Raw genomic sequence first — 21,873 nt, forward strand, 5'->3', positions numbered from 1 at the left:
ATGGAGGCTGTACAGCCTTCCAGAGTGTACTAAAGGAGGTAAAACCTTACCTTCCCAAAGTATTTTATTCCATATTTAATTGGTCTCTCAAGAGTTTTTCTGTCAGTTTGCTCATTTCCTTGAAAAATTAAGTTTAAGCCACAAGCATAGTAAACCTAAAGGCATTAGCATGTTGAGTATTCTGAATTTCAGCAAGTTATTCGAAATGCAAAAATGAGTTAAGTAAATTTGCCAAAGACTATTGTTAATTTTAAAAATGTTTTTTATGGAAATTAACATGTGTTGGAGCACATGGGCATAAAATATGGCATTTTACATCCATACAGCATTGGAATCACTCACAATGGAATTAATAACTCGTTTGTGGTACCTGCCAGGGCCAAAAATCACATCAGTGAACATACAGCTGATGGACAGATTATTTTTTAAACTAACACTAGTTCATTTGAGTTATTTGTTATAGAGCAGTGTATTATAGTCATTAATGTTATTGTTGTGAATTTATTTCATTCATATTGTCGATATATTCACGTGTTTGTATTTTGCATGTATATTCAATTTGTAATTCTTTCTCTAAAGTTGCATTTTTTATAATTTATTTTTATTCTACTTATGCTTTCTTTCCTCCTTTGTTTTTCATTTTGGTTTGTTTCTTAAAGGACATTTACTTAGTCTTTCATTATATTAAATTATACTAAAGCTGATTGACTAGTCTTCTTGTATTTACTAAGTACCTTGTTATTTTTACACTGCCTTTTTTGTTGTTAATACACTCTACACCCTCCCTTTGCTAATTTTGCTCTTTGGTAGTGTTCTGGTATTTATATATATTTTCATTATGTTTAACAAAGTAACTTGGAGCATAAGGTGTTTTGGGAAATCCCTTTCTAAAAGCAGAAGGTTTTGATCCATTTATAGAAACATAATACTTCCTTAATCCTACAACAACAATCTCATTTTAATTGGAGGGATTCTTTGAAATTAAAAACAACAATGGTTAGGTGATGATGTTGTCTCTCCTGTAAGTCTGTGATGTAGGACCGTATTACGCGCGTGGTAGGCCCGGGACCGCCGTACTTATGGTGGGTGTCCAACCTCCACCACCCCGTTGGTTTGGCCGCTGTACTATGATGGTGGCGGTAGGACCACCACAAGACAACCACCTCCACGAGAATGAAGGATCCCACAACGGGATCTAAAATTATTTCAATGTAATATATATTTGAATTAATTATAACAAATAAACTTAATTTAATAAATATACACACAAACAAGTGTTCATATACATATATTTACTTAAATACATGTTATTAACTATTATCTGTATTTAATTTATAAGCTTTTTAAATTATATAAAAATAAAATATACGCATATATAATTAATAGTAGTGAAAACGTTGGATAACGAGAGGGTAAAAATGACTATTCCCACTCCAGTAAGTGCCATAGTAGGGAAAGCACTGGATAGCCAAGGGGTAAAAATTACTATTCCCACTCCAGTCAATGCAACAGTAGGGAAAGCGGTGGATAGCAGAGGGGTATAAATTACTATTTCCACTCCAGTGAGTGCAACAGTAGGTAAAGCGCTGGATAGCGGAGGGGTAAAAATTACTATTTCCACTCCAGTGAGTGCAACAGTAGGGAAAGCGTTGGATAGTGGAGGGGTAAAAATGACTATTCCCACTACAGTGAGTGCAACAGTAGGGAAAGCGTTGGATAGTGGAGGGGTAAACATTACAATTCCCACTCCAGTGAGTGAAACAGTAGGAAAAGTGCTGGATAGCGGAGGGGTAAAAATTACTATTCCCACTCCGGTGAGTGCAACAGTAGGGAAAGTGCTGGATCTCACAACAATAAAAAACAAAAATATTAACTTTTTAATTAAATTAAATTTCTAATATTAGCATAATTATTATATAAATGTAAATATAGTATTATTAACAACGATAATAAAAAATCATTAATTGAATATATATTTTAACTAATTATAACAAATAAACTTAATTTAATAAATATAAACACAAAAAAGTGTGCATATACATATATTTACTTAAATACATGGTATTAAATATTATCTGTATTTAATTTATGACCTTTTTAAATTATAGAAAAATAAAATATACGCATATATACATAATTTAAATTAAAATGAAATATTCTATATTTAATTAACACATTAAACCATTAAAAAAAAGAAACATACATTTAATAACAAAATAAACAAAATAGTAGTGAAAATGTTCGAAAGCGAGGTAGTAAAAATAACTATTCCCACTCCAGTAAGTGAAACAGTAGGGAAAGCGCTGGATAGCGGAGGGGTAAAAAGTACTATTCCCACTCCAGTTGAGTGCAACAGTAGAGAAAGCGTTGGATAGTGGAGGGGTAAAAATTACTATTTCCACTCCAGTGAGTGCAACAGTAGGGAAAGCGTTGAATAGTGGAGGGGTAAAAAATACTATCCCACTACAGTGAGTGCAACAGTAGGTAAAGCGCAGGATAGCGGAGGGGTAAAAATTGCTATTACCACTCCAGTGAATACAACAGTAGAAAAAGCGTTGGATAGCGGAGGGGTAAAAATGACTTTTCCCACTCCAGTAAGTGCAACAGTAGGGAAAGCGCTGGATAACAAAGGGGTAAAAATTACTATTCCCACTCCAGTGAGTGCAACAGTAGGGAAAGCGTTGGATAGCGGAGGGGTAAAAATTACTATTCCCAATCCAATGGGTGAAACAGTAGGGAAAGTGCTGGATAGCGAAGGGGTAAAAATTACTATTCCCACTCCAGTGAGTGCAACAGTAGGGAAAGTGCTGAATCCCACAACAATAAAAAACAAAAACATCACACTTTTAATAAATTTTATTTCTAATATTAAGATAATTATTATATAAATTTATATATAATATTATTTACAAAGATACTCAAAAATAATTAATTACGCATTAATTAATACTATAATATCCACAACAAACACCTAAAATTATTTACACAATTGCGATTATCAATTACTATTTAATTAATGGAAAATAATTTTAAAATATTTAATAATTGTTCAATAACAAAATTAATTACTTACCACCCTTCACACCATTTACACATATAAACACCACAACACACACCTAAAATTAATTTAACAATTAACATAATTAATTATGAATTGATTAATTGAAATTAATTAGCATCTAATTATCAAACAATTATTCATTATTTAATTAACACATTTAACTCTAGAAATTCACAATTATACTAAATAATTATTCAATTAATTTTATATATTTAAATTACTTCCCACCCTATTCTCCTATAAACCTACCACCCGCTACAGAACTAAAAACGCAAATTTCAATGTAATTTTTTTTATTAACTACTATAAATAATGATTTAAATATATATCATTAAATTACTTCCCACCCTATTGCCCTATAAACCCACAACCCGTTATCGAACTAAAAACACAAAATTAAACATAAAATACATTAATAATTATAATTTTGAAAACGATATTTAAGACGTCGATATTTTTGTAATCGATAATACTTACCTGTCAGTCGATATTCTTGTCAACAATAGTTTTTGTTGTCGCTATTTCTTCTCCACAATATTTTGTTGGCGATATTTATGTCTCTCAATATTTCTCTGTCAATATTCCTACTCTGCATCCCCACGGCGGGGGCATTGTGGAACACAGGTAGAAATCGTGGCTGTGCCGATGCTGGCGCCTCCAAGCAGATTCTGACCTGCCTTTCCACCAAGTATTTCATTGCAGGGGCATCCCCATGAAATGCTTGGCGGAAAGGCATGGCACCCAACAAGGCCCCCAAAAGTGCAAGGTCATGCTTGTACTCTGTGGCATGCAAAACACCATGCACAAACGTTCTGTAGAAGCTGTCATGGCGACAGTATGTTGTTTAGGCTTTCCTATGGCTGTGACACCGCCACCGCAAGGCCCACCCACCCTGGATTCAACTCGGAATCTGGTGGACAGGTTCACCACAGGCTTGGCAGTCTTCTTGGGACAGCAGTGGTGGCAGTCCCACAGGAAGACTGCACAATTCATAATTGGGCCCTTAGTGTATAATTCAAAAAATGTTAAGCTTTATTTCTCAGGAGCATGATAATGAGGGCATATGGATTTTATTTAGAATGTCTTATGTCCTAAATGCAGATAATTATTCTAAATATCTATGGACTAGGCAGGGCCGGCCTAAGGCATGTGCAAGCTGTGCACCTCAGGGGCCGCCACGCCAATATATATCCTTAGATACATATTTGCGTGGCGGCCCCTGGCAGGGATTTGGCGGCCTCGGGTCCTCTACCTACACTCCCTGCTCAGGGCCTCCGTGAGCCTAGAGCCGGCCCTGGACTAGGAGAGAATAATCCAAGATTTTGGAATAATGTTAAATGTAGGGGTGGATGGGACTCACAGACTTTCATTCTGCAGAATTTCACAGAGTTACCTAAAAACTCTGTGAGATTCTGTGGCGTTCTGTGAGAGGGCTGAATTCGGCACATCTCACTGCATGCTCTGACTTTTAGCACTGGGAGCTTATTGAACGCTAGAAGATCAGTGTGAATAGTGCCATGCAGTGTGCCAGAAGGTGTTACTTCTTTGTGCTGATCAAGTAGATTTTCTACGTAAGTGGCAGCATTCTCAACGTGAACGGTCAAGATCAGCCGCGACTGCCAGCGTTGAGAAATCTCACCACAGTGCCTGAAATCATGATGAGGGGTCACAAATTGTCACTTGCACTTGCCATCCTAATGTTGGCGAGCTGTGAGCAAGAAAAAACTCTGCCAACGGTGGTTGGCAGAGTTTTGAAGGAACTCTGTGTTTCAAGCGGAACGCGGAGTGGGCAAAACACCGTGAACTCCGCTGGAGGAACGTAATTATTTGCCCACCCCTCCGTAGTAAAATTGAAAATAACCCTTTGTAATAATGCTATCTTAATTGGCAGTGGAATTCTAGAAACATATTTGTGAACCATACTTGACATAAAATCTAAATGTAAATGTTCTCCTGTCAAAACACATGCAGGTGCTGATTTTGTTCAAAGAGAACTGCAATTAATTATCTCCATTTCTCTTTTGATAGCAACCATTAGAAATACTTGGAAATGTGTTGGAGTCGGATTTGTGGAGTTAAAAGCAAAGCATGTCACAAATTTGTGTATGCAAGCAGATAATCTGGCCTGTGAACTTTGCTGTCAATAAATCATTTTTAATTCAGCTGCTGCTGGAAAAGCCATGTTCAGGAACATAACAAAAACATTTTTCTGTTCAGAGGATTGTTTGGCAGATCAGTTATCAGAATACAGGCTACTCGGCTGAAAGTAATCTACTTTCAAACATGGCCAATGCAAATCTATGTAGAAACAGGAAGGCAAAAATTTCCCAACAATCTTTGGAACTGCTTGTTGACTCTGTCTTGGAAACTATGATGTTTTATTGGGTGCACAGTCCAATCGTACAGCTCTGCATATTAAAAACGGTATCTGGGACAGTATCCTGAAAAAATAAATGCCATCTCCACTACCAAAAGGCCTTGTAACTGATATTAAAAAGAGGTGGTATGACCTGCAAAAGAAAGTGTGTGAAGATTATAGCAAGGCAAAGCAGCACGCTAAAGGGACAGGTGACGGGTGTCCCTTAGAGCTTAACCTTAGTAATATTGAATTGAAAGTGCTGGAGATTATGGATCCTGCTGGTTTGGAAGGACTAGATGGAATTCATACCACCCTGGAATGTACAAAAACTGAACAGCCAGGTAAGCTTTTTCCCTTCTTCTTTTGGTAAAATCTCTTTAGGCCTTAATGAAATGTCCATTACATGAGCGTAATCTCACATAATCTAGGTAATTTTTACATTACTCTTGGTAAACAACATTCCGAAAACTAATGTATAATCTTATGTCGGATAATTAAGCATCATACACAGCAAATATGTAGCAGAGAACATTGTAAATGACCAGAACAGAACTCTACTGACTGCTGTTTGCTGTCCTTCTGATTTTTGCACCACGTATTTAGCTAGCAATGCGTCCTCTCATCAAGAATGGATGCAAGCAAGCAATTTGTGCTTTAACCAAGGCCACTGAATTTATGTGAGTGTGCAGCAGCAGTGATGTTTGAATAATTGTAGATTTGCCGCATTTGCCACATAATTAACCATCTGCAAAATAATCTGCAGATTTGAACAAAAAAATGTGTTTCTACCTCAAACGGTTCAAAAGTTACTAAAAATGCGACAACGTGTTACTGCACAATGGAAGCCCCTTTGCAAAGCAGGACTGGTCACCTTTTTGTTGCCCAAGGCTATATTTGGGTGCTAAACTTGTATTAAAGAGGTGCAACCAATCCCCAGAGAGTGTTAAAAAGTTTAAAAATGACCAAATAATGAGGCAATACTATTACAAAATGTGCCCCATTATGCACACATAATTTGCCTATTCTGGCCGCATAATTTACTTAACCCTTCCGCATAATTTGGCCCCCTCCTGCTGCATAGTTCTAGTTAATCTGACTATAATAACGCGCCAAATGTCGGTCTTCCATTTCATGTAACTATGCATTTCTATATTTTTCAGACATTTCTCATAATTATTCCAAAACACATTTCACACATTTCACACATACCTACATACATTTAAACACTCTTCAAAAGCTTTCATTTTATGAACTTTCTTGTTAACTGACTTCTACATATTTTTTGCAGCCTGTGCACCATCCCAGAGACCAGATAGGCATCGGGCAGGAAGTCAGGCCTGCACGAGCATAAATGGAAGCTGGTCCTCAACAGAGCAGTGAATCTGAATTTTTTTTACCTGAAAATGAAGTTATGATGTTGGAAGTAGAGACAGAGAGGGAAATATTATGTCAAGTACCACATGTCTGGGAAATGTATAGGATGTTATAGACTTTTAGAATTAAATAATCCTACCAGAGTGTGGTGATAATGGTGAACTGGAGATCGTGCAAGAAACATACCCTGTAAGGAATGTTGATAATCTTGAAACTAAAAACCTTGTTCAAACTGCACACAATCTACAAGGTGTAGTGGGTGAAATTAGTGATGTAAGTCATAAAGATGAAAGGGATGTAAGGCGATTTAGGGATCTAAGTAGTGCAAAGGGTAGAGAGGGTCAGGGAAATCTGACAGATGTAATGGGTGATACTGACGAAATGGGCATAATAGGTAGGAAGAGTCAACTGTTTGTAATGAATGAGAGGATCAAAAAGAGTATGGAGGGTCAAATGGACAATGAAATTAATGGGGTCAATATTTTTGAGAGTCAAAACAAATTAATGCAAAATACTGACAAACAGTGTCTATTGATGGAGTCAATTAATATTTTAATACATAGACATAGACTTGCAATGAAAAAAGACCACATGACCTCTTATGTGGACAGCTTGTCCACATTGCACGAGTTGATGCAAATAGGTAAAAGTATTGATCATTTGACAAAGTCAGTGACAAAATATGTAGACGGGAACCTAAACATCAAGAAACAGTTAATTACAATACAAGCCAATTAGAAATACTGCATTGACGGTAACACCAAATGTTTGGAAGCCATAAAGACATACTTGCACAACAGTGAAAGTGTCTGAAGATGAACAGACCTTAGTAGTCGACAAAAGTTAGTAATTTTGTCGACTAGTAAGGTCTGTTCTTCTGCATTTGCTGAAAGATTCCCTCCTGTGCAATATGGGAATAACACTGCTTCCATTTTTAATGTGCTCCTACCAACTTCACAAGTGCTACGTAATCAGTGTGGATGTGTTACACCTGCTCCATGGAAATCAAAGTTTTAAAAGTAACATGATGACTGTTTTGTGTATTGCAATACATGCCTCCTGCTAAATGTTACTGGGGCCACTTGAAGGTAGCATGAATGTTGTAGAGAGTCTAAGTTGTCTCTCATGTACAATTCAATGTATGTCCTTATAGTTGTTTACTTAGCAAGTTGCAGGTTTGTTGCCGCTAACATTAGTCCCAGGTTTCGAATGCTACGTTGTTACTGCACAGTGCAGCTACCTATTAATTGCACATTGTGTAACAGGCCACTTGTTGCTGAATTTGATTTGATTGAATATGTTGGATTATCACTTTTGATAAATAATAAAAGCGATACTTGATAACTTCTTTTAAGTCTTTATTTTGCTCTTATTTGCGTGCACTGATTAAGAAATATAAAATGACCACCTTCCATTGACCAACACAGGAATGGAATTTGTTATTGTGCCTATACCATAAATGCAAGTAGATAAACAACTGGTTTGTGCACATACAAGCAAAGGATTGGTGAAGGCCAAGAAATAGAACATCACCTGCTGGCCAAGCAACACTTTGACTCATGTGATATTTGAACCACTTATATTAAAAACTTCTGAACTATTTCTTAACTGACTTGAGCAGCTTCACTTCCTTCATCAACCATTTTGTGATTATGCACACCTATATCTTCCATGTTTATGTCACGGTCCTCGGAGGTGAGGAATGTTATGCCTGCTGCTATTTTATGCAACATGCAGTACAACACAATGATGCAGGACACTTTCTCTGATGAATAGAGAAGATCACCTCCTGATCCCTGAAGACAGCAACATCTACTCCTTAATAAGCCAAATGCTCTCTCTATTGTGTTCCTGGTTTGTATGTGGGAGGCATTGTACCTGGATTCTGTTGCATTGCGTGCATATAAAATTGAGGTCCTCAACCACTCCTTCAATGGATATACACTGTCACCTGTAGAAAACAAAACATATCGAAGGACGTGTTACAAAAAAGGTAATCATTGATCTAATCGTATAAACACAGTTTATTCCTGGCAAGTTGGCTGAAGACGTTTTCTGTGAAAACTCTCTGACTTAGAGAACACAATAGCCTGGCCTTGATCTAATGCCATGACTGTGGCTGAATCCATAAATCTGGCAATAGCTATTAACAGTTGGTAAAAATATAGGGCTCGGCACATTGTACAACCAATCCATAGTTAAATGAAGTGAATACAAAGGCAAACCTGCTTTTTGGGTGGGATCTTCTACCACCTAGCATGGGCTGGAAATGTTGCCTGCAAACAGCAGATATTATCCCTCAGCGGTTCGTAGACAACTGTGAAACTACCAGCCCACACCAGAATCCCAGACTATTTGGTATATCTGAGGGCCTCATTCACGATATTTTGACAGACTGCGGTGCAGCAAGCCTTCCTGCTGTACTGCATGTGTCAAAATAAAAGGGCAGGAATGGGCCATACCTACAAAATACAGTGCATTCCTGTCCTCCCCAACGCCGGTGCACAAACAGCAGCTGTGCGCCAGCGCAGACACCCATGCGTCATTTTGCAGGGGAGCTTGCGTTGCAGGGAGGACTGTTTTTATGCAGGAAGGATACACCTTCTTGCACACATAATTAATTGCTTTTTCCTCTTTCTTTGTGTGTATTCTGCCCCACGCACAGAAAGAGGAAACAATTAGGAGAAATAAGAGTATTTCTTCCTCATTGCACCACTCCTATGCCTCCCCTTGGGATGTGCAGGATTCCGACGCATTCTCAGGTTTAGAATATGTTGTAAATCTGGGAACGCGCCAAGTTTCACAGCAACACCCATGGAAGGCCCCTTTTATGCAGAATAATGTGAGAAAGGGGCCCTTATTTACAAGGCCATAAAAGGTCACGCAGGGTGACTTTTCATTGTCGTGTAAATATGGGCAAGCTTATTGCACCATCAGTGCATTGAAAAAAGAAACACAACAGCAGCGCAACGGGCTTGTAAAGAAACCGCTGATTGTCTGTCAACAGCCATTCAGAAACAGCCTATTCTCACTGTTCAATAAGGAAGCCAATCAGATTGTTAATACAGCACTCTCTTTGGTACTCTATCAGACAAGCACTATGGTCTCTCTGTTATGGCCTTCTTATATGGATTATCAAATAGAAATTACATTTTTCCTTAGATTGAAGAAAATGGCAGCTTTTATTGAACTATTTTACACACGTAATAAACAAGTGATTTGAAAATTATGTGCCTTACTTCTCATTTCTATGACTGCATGTTAATGATAAACTAATGGCAATTCGAAAATGTGAATGACAAAAAGAAATATCCATAAACTAAACCCACTCACCATATTACAATTCCTTTCATTTTGAAGAGAATTCATAACCTCAGGAATACAGCTACTGAGTAGGAAAAAGGATTTATGTGAAGATCCTGGGAACTTTACATTGCAGTGTGTGATGATGAGGTCAGCAGTGCAAGTCATCTGTACATTGATGGGGTAGTTCAGCTTTCAATTCCCAAACATCTGCTCTCAAGCATGGGATAGAACAATGCAAATGTGTGTACAATCAATGGCTCCAACAACATTTGAAAACCCAGCAATGCCATAGAATGCACTCTTCACTTTGGTTAGCACGCATGCAGTTTTAGGGAAGATGACAAATAAGTTTCAATAGAGCACTGAGTATTTGTTGCAATATTTTACTGAAGGTAGACTGAGAGAGTCCAGAAGTCAGTCAACAGTTCCTCATAAGGAACCAGTTGCACAGTAGTGCAACACTGACAGCAATTTAACTAGTGGTGGGACAGCTGTTGTAATATTAATATTGGGCTCTAATTCACACTTTATAAGGTCAAGTATGAATAATATTGTGTGTGAATAAAGTCAGTAATTCTTTAAAATATATTCATCTGACATTTGCAAAAAGATCAACTCTACATCTGTAGATGCGCTGCTTGTTCCGTCTTCTAGTTGTAGTGCACCATGGTATGCCACATCCTGCTGAGGGCCAACAGCAGACTGAACAGGCACTTGTCTAGGCAGAAGATGTGAAACGTTGTTCCACACAGCTGCTCCTATTGCTGCCATTTCGATAAGTATTCTATGATAAAATACACAAAAGACAAAGATATAACCAGTTTCCCGAGATGACATGACCACAGTCTATGTCAGTGAAGTAAAATGAAGTTGCTACCTCCAGCTTCTCCCAGGAGGAAAATAGCTCCAAAAATAGCACTAAAAAACTGGAGGTAAGTGGGATCAAAATGAGCTGCACAACAACTCATTTGGGGTAAAAACTAACAGCAGTGGTAACCATGGAAGGATGTACCAATTCTGAAGGAAATACTTCAGCCCCCGAAAATGGATCTTCCTCCACATTTACACACACATCAAAATCAGCACCACAGTGTTATTCATTCAGAGCCTTTTTTATTCTTCATGAATCTGAGACCCACATTCACAATTACGTACATTTTACTCTTTCCCCTGTCCAATATATCCAATAGAGCTAATTTGATAAATTTAGGTATTTGGTCTGTTATCACGCCTGATAATCACTGCAGATCATAATTGTACTGGGAAGCCCCTCTGGTAGATAGCGGTTCAATTATTACTGCTTGTGTGATGCTAATTTTATAATCAAATTGATTGACTTTTTAAAGGATTTTTTCTCCTAAATAATCCTGAGATACTTCCATATCAAACACTTGGGATAAATGTAAAGCTATAAAACTGTTTTAAAGTTGTTGCTGTTTGGTATTGCACTGAGGGAAAGACTTGAAAGCAAATTAACACTTTAGTGTATCTGTTTTACACATAGTATCTGATTTGATCAACGAAAAACTGAATTAAGAAGCTTGGTGCATCGGATGCAATAAGATTTTCCTCAAAGTGAAGACCAAATATTCCAGTAGTCAAGATAGTGAAGGCAAACTATTGTCAAACTATTTGAAAGTTAATAATACATGTACAGTGATTGTCATTAACAACATAGAATAATCATATCTTAGTTTCAGGCAAGGACATTTCTAAAATGTGTAAACAATATTAATATTACTTGAATGTCAAATATGATGTTGGTTCACAACAAGAGCTTGATAATTATTGTGAACATATTTGATCTGTGAGAAATTGGAAATCAGTATAATCTTGGGGGCCTAGCAAGCTGTTCTTTGGGGCTACGAAACATAACGGGCACTGACCTGACCTACCTGACCTGTCATCCCACCAGTGCTGTTGGTCTCCCTCGCTGCCGCTCCAGAACTACCGCGGCTGCCGAGGAGGAAGACTACAGCCCCGAGGTCTCCCAGCAGTGCTGACGACGCCCCCTTCCGCCCACTTTCGCACCTGGAGGCGCTCAAAGCAGAGTCGCTCCTTTGGTGGAGTGGGGGCCTGGCAAGCTGTTCTTTGGGGCTACGAAACATAACGGGCACTGACCTGACCTACCTGACCTGTCATCCCACCAGTGCTGTTGGTCTCCCTCGCTGCCGCTGCCAGAACTACCGCGGCCGCCGAGGAGGGAGACTACAGCCCCCAGGTCTCCCAGCAGTGCTGACGACGCCCACTTCCGCCCACTTTCACGCCCGGAGGCGCTCAAACAGAGTCACTCCTTTCGCGTCGTGGGACCTGTGCGGGAGGTGCCGGGAGAAGACCGGGACAAGGGCGGGACCGTCTTAGGCCGTCAGTGGCCGGAGGAGGCCGGGCTGGGCCCCTCCTCTGACATCTGCCCTGAGGAAAGGTACTGTGTCATCCTACTTGCTTACCAACAATGGGAAAGAAGAAAACCAACAGATCTAAACCTAATGGATGGGGAGGGGCTACCCTAGACTCTTGTTTAGTGAAAGTAACCAGCATTCTTACTGAGGAGATTGAAAGAACTGAAAGGCGTCTTTCCATGGACCCAGGTCATACTATCACTGCCATTGTACATGATATTCCAGAAGTCCCTGTCTCCCAGCCATTAATTCTAACTCAGGGGTACCATGGGATTTGATAGATTTGGAACTGACGCCTCGCCCGTCCATAAGCTGCTATGATCAGCCCCAAAATGCTTCCTCACTAGGCCTTACTGAAGTTGCCTCATTTTGTGATTCTCCGCCGCCTGCTCCGATTACGAGGAGATGTACTAGAGCTGGTGGTTTGGCACCCCCTATTAAAGCTAAACAGCAGAAGGTGGTAAGGCACCTGAAATCAAAGCCCAAATTGATTAAACAAACTGTCCTCAATAACCAGTTATCTTTGGAGGACATATCTAATTCGCTTTGGGTAACATTCAAAGAGAAACTAGAATGAATTTTGGCTCCCATTTTGAGTAGAATAACTTCTATTGAGGAAAGGGTTATAGTTCTCAAGCAAATTAGTGCTCGGTTCCCTCGATCAATTATCCCATAAATTTAGCCCCAGCACCCCAGGAGAATCCCGTATAGACAGCCATGCCGAAGGGCCAGGTTTTGCAGGTGCCTCTACCTAAGGGTGTAGCTCATCTTCCCTCTGTTTTGGATAGTTTACCCATCCAGGATATAGCTCCAAATAGCGTTATCCCAAACTCCAATAACATGCATACTAACTTAGAGAAAGGCGACCCTTCTTCCACTCACCCTGTTCCCTCCTTAAACATACAAAAACCCCAGCAAGAGAAAGAGTACTTTCAGTTCCTATCAGAGGCCATACCATTAGTTCTTGTCCTGGCTAATGCTCCCCATTCGGGACCAGGCCAAGCGGAATCATCAGCCACTTGAATTGATAAAGCACTGAATTGGTTGATCAATAACATGAAGATATCCGAAAGGGGTGGTCAGCAACTAGCCAGGGAAATCATTATGGCCAGAAGGGTGCCATGGGTGGGATACCACAAGAAAAGATTTGTGGGAGATTGTATAGCCATACATTTTTCCAGCCCTGAAGTGTTATCTAACATGTTGGCAAATTTACTCCCTCCTCAACAAAGGGGCTCGGTAATAATACCATTAACTCTCGAATTCTTCTATGGTAGGACATGTTCCTCAAGGAGAAGCATGGTTTTTAGGCCAAATCGTTCGTTCGCATGCTTGCCATATGGGAGGGAGATTCCAACTTTGTTTGATGGCCTTGGTTTGAAGAATCTTTTTGGAGCCTTGACTGACATGGAAGAATGCGACTGACTACAGGCTGACATAATAACCCACTGGTAAACACTTCATATAACACTCGAGCTTGCGAGCTCCAAGTGCAAAGTAATGTGGCTAGCTACCTAGCTACTACGCTGTCTGACCCCCCTTTGACTAGCTTACTGGTCAACGACAGGGCCACCCAGGAATCCAACATTCCCTTATTGGCACATCCCAACCCCACCATAGAGCAAGGAGTCTTTACTAAGAATTTATTCCCGGTTATTATTCCAACCACTAAACTTACCACTGCCCAGCCGATATCAGAGAGAGAGCCTCACATTTCAGTAAGCATAGAGAGGCCTTTAAATGTTAGGGCACCCTTTAAAATCACTGAAAACATGTCCTTGGTATCATGTAACATTGCAGGCATTGGCAACAAACTATTGTCTCCGGATTGGTGTAGATTTATAGGCCAGTATGACATATGCCTTTTCCGGGAGTCTTGGTCAGTGGCCCCTGTTTTTCGTGTGGGATTTCTTAATTTTTATATCCCTGCAGTAAAAAACCTAAAGGCCGTCCTTCAGGTGGTCTGGTGGTTTGGGTTCGCCAGAGTTTACGTTGCAAAGTCCAGCATATTTGGTCCCCAGTTAACGATATCTTGATGGTTAAGCTTGGATGGAGCCATGATCGCTGGGTGGCCATTTTTAACGTTTATGCTAGGGGGTTAATTGGGGGGGCATAGCTCTGAGATAATATCCTCTCTTGACTCACAGCTAGATGCTCTACCAGACCAAATTGTCCCTATTGTGGCAGGGGATTTTAACACCACTTTTGGACCACTTGGCAAAGAAGACCAGGAGTTATCTGTAGATCAGGATTCCAGATGGGGTATTCCCAAACTTGATGTACCAGTTGTAAAAAGATGGTCAGCAGCTGCAATTCAGTTAAAAGCTATGTGTCTAGAAAGAGGCCTTAGAGCTGCAAATGGGCGAACCCCTTCTGACCAGCTGGGAGCAAATACATTTGATAATGGACGTAATAGTAGCTGTATAGACTACTTGCTGGTTGATATAAGACTATGGTATAGTCTAGTGGATATGGTTGTTAAGCCCCGACTGGAAAGTAACCATTACCCTCTTTATTCTACATTCCTAACCCAAAAGGGGGATAGAGAGGAGCCACTGAGGGGAGGTGTATCAACACTTGACATTGTCGCTTCTAACAATATGCGCCCTGTCAAATGGAATACATTTATTGAAAATCCAGCCCAATTGGCTACACTCAAAGCAGAGGTTGTGAGCCAACTGACCAATTTAAATACTCAAACCAATGTTTCGGATTTTCCCCAAATTATGTTAGAGGCCCACACCCGACTCTTCTCTAGTTTAAAAATCTTCTTTTCAAAAGAGTTAAAAACGGGTAATCAGGGTGTAATAACCAATGTGGCTAGGTGGTATAACGAGGCCTGTAGGTTAGCCCGCCATAAACTGAGTGTAGAATTAAGATCTAAGAACCTTGCTAGAGTAAGAGAGGCAAGGGATTCCTATAGGCCTACTCAGAGGGTGGCAACAAGGGAATGGGATTAAGATAGGTGGCGGGACTTCAAATGTGCCTGTGAAGCCAAAAATTCCAAGCAATTTTGGAATATTATCAAATGGGATAGGGGAGGACGTGCAGAGCCTCATCAGAACAATGATGCTCAGTTCCAGTGGCTAGAATTTTTTAAGCCCCAGTATGCCTGCAGTCCGATAGAGGAAGATCACTCTCTACCGCCCTATATCTTTTACCAAAGCCAGGTGTTTTCCATTAAAGATGTTAGCTTAGCACTAGACTGTGTGACAAGTGGCAGATCCCCAGGCATGGATGGTATCCCTGCCGATGTTTTCCTATGTGATAGGCCGACCTGGTGCCAGTACTTTGTACTATTAGCTAATTCAGTGGCCAAGGGAGCATCCATTCCTCCCTCATGGAAGGGAGCAGAAATAATTCCTGTTTTTAAAAAGGGAGATAAATCCCTCCCCAGTAACTATAGGCCTATTAGCCTTAAAGATTCAGCACAAAAGGTAATGGGCCGATTAGTCCAAAACAAAGTCCAGTCGTGGGTAGAGGAATCTAATATATTATCCCCATTCCAAGTTGGCTCTCGCCCTTGCACCAGTTCTATAGATCAAGTCTTTCGCTTCATCACTATCTATTGGAGGAACGTGGTTTTGACTAAAAGGACACTTTACGCGGTATTTGTTGACCTGAAATCGGCTTTCGATTTGGTCCCTCGTTGTAAACTCTGGAGAGTCCTCGGGGAATTGGGGGTGGCATCTGAGTTACTGACACTCCTCGTCCGCTTTCATGAGAACCATTTTGCCATGATCAGATGGGGGGCACAGGGTGAGGTTACCGATTAATTTCCTGTCGAACGTGGTGTTCGACAGGGATGTGTTCTAGCACCCACCCTGTTTTCTTTATACATCAATGGGATAGTGGACCATCTTTGTAGATCCCCTACTGATGCCTCCGTGCTAGCTGGGGTTTGTGTACCTGTCCTCATGTTTGCGGACGATACTCTGATCGTCTCCAGGACCCCGAGTGGCCTGCAGAAGGCTGTCAATGCATTTGGGTAATTTTGTCTTTCTCGTGGGCTCGAGGTCAACACCGCAAAAACAAAGTTTATGTCCTCCAATTAGCATAAACCCTTTGAAGGTAGAATCCACTTGACCAACACCCCCCTAGAGCAGGTGGATGCTTTCACCTACTTAAGTAGTATGGTTCAGAACAACATGGGTTGGAAAAGCCACATGGATAAGACTATTTTAAAATACCACCAGCTTGTAGGTATATTATCCTCTAAACATAAATCCTCCTTCACTAAACCAATTACTCCAGCTTTGGAAATATATAATATCAAAGTGATAAGCTCTGCCCTTTATGGCGCAGAGTTATGGGGATTTAATAATTTGAGTCACCTTTTAAAAGCTGAAAATAAATTTCTACGTGGTTTATTTGGTGTTCCCCAAAGTACTCCCATGGCTCCGCTTTTACTAGACCTAGGCAGGAAAAATGTGATGGACATGGCAAGGCTACGCCCACTATTGTATTGGAGGCGAATCTGGACCACCCCCGAACTAATACATTATGCCCAGGGTTTGAAGGATGTGATTCTTGTAGATCGCTTTCACAAAATACATTGGCTAAAAGAACTAAGGTCTCTTTTGGTAAAGCTGGATTTAAAATTATTATGGTATGAACCAGGTACTGCAGTTTTCCTCACAAAAAAACTATTGAAATAAAAATATTGGGAAATGGTCCTGATGCCATCCTACCTGTCCGGTATGAATACTAATCTGACAGGCCGTTTTTTAGATCACAAATATTGGCCGTCCTGTGAAGCATACTGGGATAAAATTGAGAGTCCCCTTGATCGAAAATTGTACTTTCAATTTAGAATAGGAACCCTACCAATTAAAGCTTTTACTCATAAATGGGCATCCTTTTCAGATGAAAAATGTCATAACTGTCTAGCCATGGTGGAGACAAAAGCCCATCTTTTTTTTGTATGTCCGCTATATGCAGCCCCACGACGTAAATGGTTGACACCCATCTGCTCCTCCCTGGGAACTCGGAGGTGTACAGAAGCTCTAAGAATATTAGGATCTGATTGTTCTCCCCATATAGCTATTGCTTTAGCCACATTTTTAAGGTGGGACTGGACCATCCGCGCACGCACTTTATTGCCACTTGTTGCTAGTTAGTCACAAGGTCTTATTCCCATTCAAGAGTTGTTTTTATTTATGAAGTAATTTTAAACATATCAGAAATTAATTTCATTAATTCCTTCTATCTGACAGTAATCAAATGGAATTTAATACCTTTTTAACTATTTGTACTGTATATGTAATATTTATTGTGTATTGTGATAGTTTTTAGTATTGTATGTGCTTTTATGACTTACTGTCAAATAAAGCTTTTTGAATTTGTATAATATTGTAAGAGTATTAAAATGCCATCTTTTTGCCTTACCAACACACACAATCTTGTCCTGCTAAATGTTTGTTTCCATTACTCCTATATTTCAGATGAGCTATTTTTAAAACTTTCAGTCATTTTTAATTAATATCATCCCAAGTGTAGGAAATGTCCATCTTTTGTGTGTCGTCACTCCAATGTTTTGTTCTAGCTGCTTTTATGGCTTCAGGACTCCATGCACTTTACACCCGCTAACTAGGTGTAATGTGTCTCTGCTCCCCTTTAAACATGGTTACATTGCCTTATCCAGGATTGACACATTTATCCTGCACCTAGCTTCTTAGTATATGGTAAAGAAAATGCACCCAGGCCCTAGAAATTAAATGTCACCTGTAGACTGCAACAAATATTGTTCCCTCTCCAGAGTGGGCCTTCAAAACATGGCTTCAGGCCTACCATTGGAACCTGACTGCTGCAGTGTAAAACCTGCAGTCTGATCTGCTAAAACAACCCTATTTAACAAGAAAAGATTCACCTTTTAAAAATTAAGTCACCACATAGTGGAGTGTATGATATTTAAAAGTGGGACATGTAGTAAACCTTTATAAAGTTACATTTTCTGTGCCTGCAGCTTCTTGAGGCTAATTTACATTAGCTATCCAGCAGCTGTCAATCTTCACATCAATGAGGTGTTAAAGTTGCTTTCAGTGCACCGGCAATGGCCTGGGGAATGGGGAAGTCTTTTTTTCGTGTGGCAGGAAGACCATTTGGTTCAGACTAAAAACTTAAAAAACTTCAATGAGGCTTGCCATTGAAGTAAATGTGAGGTGACACCTGGAAACGCCCATCCTTTGTCCTGATAGTCAAGCTAGCACCAAACCCATTGGAAGGAAAACTACCCCTGGACTGTTTTGAGTGACCACTGCTCCCTACCCTGGCCACATCTCTGGGTGGTAACACAGGCTTGCACAAGGGGAGAAGAGTTTCCACATCTTTGAGTTTGGGAATAAGGTGCACTGTGGGTTTGTTTGCAGGAGGGCAAACAGGAACTGCTGCAAAAGTGGTGGGCAGTGTTGCCCCATTGAATCTTTACCCCATTGGCCAGGGAGGGATGTATGACGTTACAATGCAAACTATTACAAAACAACAACTTTTACAATGCAGTTTTTACAACGCAACTTCCATTACAACGCATGCAATTACAATGCAAGCCATTACAACACATGCACCATTAAAATGTAATTTACTATTCTAACACCGGTGGGTGCTTACCTCAGGGAAGGTTCTGGTCTGCGTTGTAATGGCATACGCTGTAAAAGCATGCGTTGTAATGAAACGTCTGTGCTGTAATAAATGTTTCCCATCAGGGAGGAGCCAGGAGGCACCACAAACCTCTAGCTGGTGCCAGGCATAATTATAATTATGGCATTCAAGACCACCCTACTTAGAACACTGAATGCATGTGTAGAAGATCAGAAGTGGACTGAACCTCCTGTCTGAGAGTTGAGAGGAGCCCTGAAAGACTGGACCTGCTCTCTCTTGTACCCAGGACTAAGAAGTGGACTCCAAAAATCAGCTGGCTTCCCTCCTGCGCGCTACAGGGACCCAACAATCCTCATCCTGCTGAATATATCCTTGACCCAAGGGATTGTGCCATCAGCCTGTGATTATTCCACTTAAAAAAACAAGGCGTTGACCCTCAGAAGCTAGACAACTATAGGCCTATATCCCTTCTTCCCTTCCCGGCTAAACTACTAGAGACACATGTAGTCAAACATTTTAGCACCTTCATAGAGGAAACTAATTTCTTAGATACCCATCAGGCAGGTATTCAACCTTCTCACTCCACAGAATCTATCATACTATCCGTCATGGATGATCTAAAAGGAAAGGTCTACGAGGACTGCACTCAGGCCTTGATTCTCTTGGACCTGTCTGCAGCCTTTTATACTATCAAAAATGACATTCTGATGGAACGTATTGCTGCAGCAGGTCTCATAGCAGATCTTTTCCATTGATGATTCAACAAACTCCAAGGAGGTTCTTAGGAACATCATGCTGTTCATCAGGAATTGAATGAACAATAATCAATTAAAACGAAACTCCCAAAAAGCTGAAATAATTATCCCCAACAACAAACTACTGCACTGGACTCCTGCACACTGGCCTTCTGAACTAGGCCTTGCATCTATTCCAAAAACACGATTAAGAGCCTAGGCATACAGATCGAGACGGATCTTTCCATTAGTTCGCCGATCGGCTCGGTCACCTCTGCCTGCTTTTTCAAACGCTGGAAATTCCAAGAAATCCAAAGGTTTTTCAGCAGTGTGGCCAGCATCCAAATCATTATTGCCTTGATTTTATCAAAAATTGATTATGCAGACGCTATTTATTTAGGCCTCCTGTGTAACCAGAAATATCATCTGCAGCGGATTCAAAATCAGGCCGCCAGAATCATCTATCAACAAGGCAGAAGATGTACCATTAGATCACCGCTGAAGGTGCTCCACTGGCTCCCAGTGGAGCAGCTCTATATGTTTAAAACAGGATGTATCCTGTTTAAAACCATACATGGCACAGGTCCCAAGTATATATCCTCTAGAGTTCACAGATACTTTCCACAGCACACCCTAAAATCTATGCATATGCATCTATTGGTGGTCCCTAGATACAGACACAAACAGACAGGAGGGTCGCGTTTCTCATAACAGGGAGCACAATTCTGGAACTCTCTGCCCATATCCTTGAGACTAGAAACAGACCTTTTATGATTTAGTAAAAAGCTGAAGACCTGGCTTTTTACCAAATCTTACAGTTAAACATGGACTTTTTAATCGGTGACTCCAGAAAGAGACCTGTTGGTTTATGTGCGCTTTAGAAATCTGCAATAACATAATATAACAACAAGAGACCTTTTCCCTCAAATGTCCAACTGATCAGCAGCAATTGGACCTGGACTGGACTTTGCTGCGGACCTCTGCCTGGCACCCTGAGAATTTCTAGGTTCCTTTCCTTGAGGTTCTGGGGGCCTTAGAAGTGTATTCCTGTAGTAGTTTGGACACCAGATTAAAGTTTCTAAACTGTTGATCTTCCAGAGCTACAGCAGGACCCCATTAGAGGCCTGTGGTGGGAGTGCTGCCGGGCGCTGACGTGAGGTGGGGGAGTGGCAGTGTGGGGGGTAGTAAACTCCAGAATATGACCGCACAGAGGTAATACACAAACAAATAAATAAAACAAATTTTGTTGCGCGCCCTGCATCTCACTACGGGCCGCTACTGCAGTTACACAGCACAGCATCAGATTGAAATTCAGATTCGTCCAAGTCAAAAGTTCTTCCACAACTGAAAAAGTGACAAAGTTCCATTTTGGGTTAGAATTTAAAAGAAATGTAACCACTTTTGTTTCAAAAAGTCAGTTTAAAAGAAATGTAACCACTTTTGTTTCAAAAAGTCAGTTTCTATAGTGAGATTTAGAAACTTTTTCCAACCTTTTGACATTCAGACTTCCACTGTGACCAATACACTTGGTGTAAATTGCTTTTTGACACTACCTTTACTCAGACTTCAAACATTCTTTTCTGTGGGGCCCCATATTGGAATTGTGACATTTTGTTGTCATTTTGTTTTGCTATTACTCTGTTTCCTAAGTCAGTTTGGAATTTCGATTGCTGGTGTTCTAACTTTATTACTCTTTTGGTACTACAATTCTTTAAACATTGCCCTATGTTAAGACTTCTGCTCTATGCCGTAGCGAAGAGGGGGTTGAGCTCAGGCTAGTTTAGCGACCTTGAGGGTTCACCCTGACAAGCAGCATTACTATTCCTTGAGGTGGGCAGTTGCCAACCTCAATTAATAATCCAGTTTCTTACACAAAGGTAATTACTCTTACTAATACACGAGGGAAGGATGATTGTTTGTAAAACAACGATTAGGCCATATCTTTAATACATATTGTTATGTTTTACTAAAAAGTTTGCCACCTGATTGGCCTCATTTATCCCTTCAATTGTTTAGTAAGACCAATAAAGCAATTTTGAAGAA

At 40.3% G+C, this 21,873-nt stretch overlaps 1 long non-coding RNA gene across 1 annotated transcript; it reads left to right on the forward strand.

The window, feature by feature from the left end:
• Positions 1-5,238: 5,238 nt before the first annotated feature.
• On the forward strand, positions 5,239-8,121 carry LOC144761403 (uncharacterized). The gene is made up of 3 exons (XR_013595704.1): positions 5,239-5,761; positions 6,709-7,601; positions 7,662-8,121. It is a non-coding gene; the product is annotated as an uncharacterized LOC144761403 (long non-coding RNA).
• The last annotated feature ends 13,752 nt before the right edge of the window (positions 8,122-21,873 follow it).

Source organism: Lissotriton helveticus, chromosome 6 (assembly GCF_964261635.1).
Source record: "Lissotriton helveticus chromosome 6, aLisHel1.1, whole genome shotgun sequence".
NCBI lineage: Eukaryota > Metazoa > Chordata > Amphibia > Caudata > Salamandridae > Lissotriton > Lissotriton helveticus.